The sequence below is a fragment of the Cebus imitator genome, unplaced genomic scaffold, assembly GCF_001604975.1.
Source record: "Cebus imitator isolate Cc_AM_T3 unplaced genomic scaffold, Cebus_imitator-1.0 Scaffold266, whole genome shotgun sequence".
Lineage (NCBI taxonomy): Eukaryota > Metazoa > Chordata > Mammalia > Primates > Cebidae > Cebus > Cebus imitator.
Window position 1 is genome coordinate 981857 of NW_016107581.1, and position 1828 is coordinate 983684.

Sequence of the window (1828 nt, forward strand, 5' to 3'; positions counted from 1 at the left end):
AGTCTACGTCACCTCCCACGTGACCCTGCGGAAGGCAATGGCAGCCCGCACCGCCGAGGCCCCGCCCCACGGTGCGGCCGCTGAATCCTCCTCCACCAATGAGCAGCAGCCTTCGACTAGCGTTGTGCCCCACCCCCCCCGCCGCGGAAGTCCGACACAGTCAGCTGACCGCGGACACTCACGTGACAACTCGGGGCCCACGCCCGGATTTGACAGTTCTGCGCAGAGCTTAGTCCCGCCCCCTCGGTTAGTTTCGCCGGTTTCTTCACTGGGAAAGGCGTTTGGAGGAAAAGGAAACAGGTCTACTTTTTCTTGCTCCCTCTCCCGGCCAATACTGGAACTGTTTCGGGGAGACCAGTGACTGGAAACAAAAACTTTAGAGGTCCTTTTACTCTCTGGCTTCATAAAAAATAGTTGAAGAGAGCCGGGCGCGGTGGGTCACGCCTGTAATCCCAGCACTTTGGGAGGCCGAGGAGGGTGGATCACGAGGTTAGCGGATCGAGACCATCCTGGCTAATACTGTGAAATCCCGTCTGTACTAAAAATACAGAAAATTAGCTGGGCGTGGTGGCGGGCGTCTGTAGTCTCAGCTGCTCAGGAGGCTGAGACAGGAGAGTCGTTTTAACCTGGGAGGCGAACGTTGCAGTGAACCGAGATCGTGCCACTACACTCCAGCTTGGGAGACAGAGTGAGACTCTGTCTCACAAAAAAAAAAAAAAAAAACCAACAAAAAAAGGGCTCTTTACTTCCGGGACCTTCCAATCTAAGCATAAGAAAAAAAAAAAAACACTAGACAAATTCCAGTTGAGCCACACCTTCAAAATACCTGCATAGCACTCCTCAAAACTCTTGTTGGGCGCGGTGTGTCACACCTATAATCCTAGTACTTTGGGAGGCCAAGGCAGGAGGATCACTTGAGGCCAGGAGTTTGAGACCAGGCTGTCCAACATGGGGAAACCCTGTCTTCACTGAAAATACACAAAACTTAGCCGGGCGTGGTGGTGTGTGCACGTAATCCCAGCTACTTGGGAGGCTGAGGCAGGAGGATTGTTTGTACCTGGGAGGTGGACGTTGCAGTGAGGCAATATCACCTCACTGCACTCCAGCCTGGGCAACAAGAATGAGACTCTGTCTCAAACAAGTAAAGAAAACTGTCAAGTCATCAAAACAAGGAAAGTCTGAGAAACCATCACAGCCAAGAAGACGTGACTACTAAATGTAATGTCTTTGCTTGGGTGGGATCTTGGAATAGAGGGCATTGGGTTAAAATACCAGCCAGGCGTGGCGGCTCACGCCTGTAATCCCAGCAGTTTGGGAGGCCTAGGCGGGTGGATCACCTGAGATCAGAAGTTCAAGACCAGCCTGGCCAACATGAGGAAACCCTGTACTAAAAATACAAAAATTAGCCGGGTGTGGTGGCGGGCGCCTGTAGTCCCAGGTGCTCGGGAGGCTGAGGCAGAAGAATCACTTGAACCTGGGAGGCGGAGGTTGCGGTGAGCTAAGATTTGCACTATAACTTGGGCGGCAGTAAGACTCCATCTCAGAAAAAAAGACCAAGGAAATCTAAATAAAGCATGGTATTTAGTTAATATTGTGCCATATTGGTTCACTAATTGTCATAAATGTACCATTCTAATATAAGATATAATCATAGGGGAAACTGAGGTATATGGGTTTTTTTTTTTTTTTTGCTGTTTTTGCAGTTTTCCTACAAATCTAAAACTACTCTAAAAATCTTCTTTAAATAAAACAGGTTCCAAGGCTGTACCCACAGTGGTCCCAATTCTGAGTCTCTGGTGGGTCACATAATTTTTTTTTTTTTTTTTTT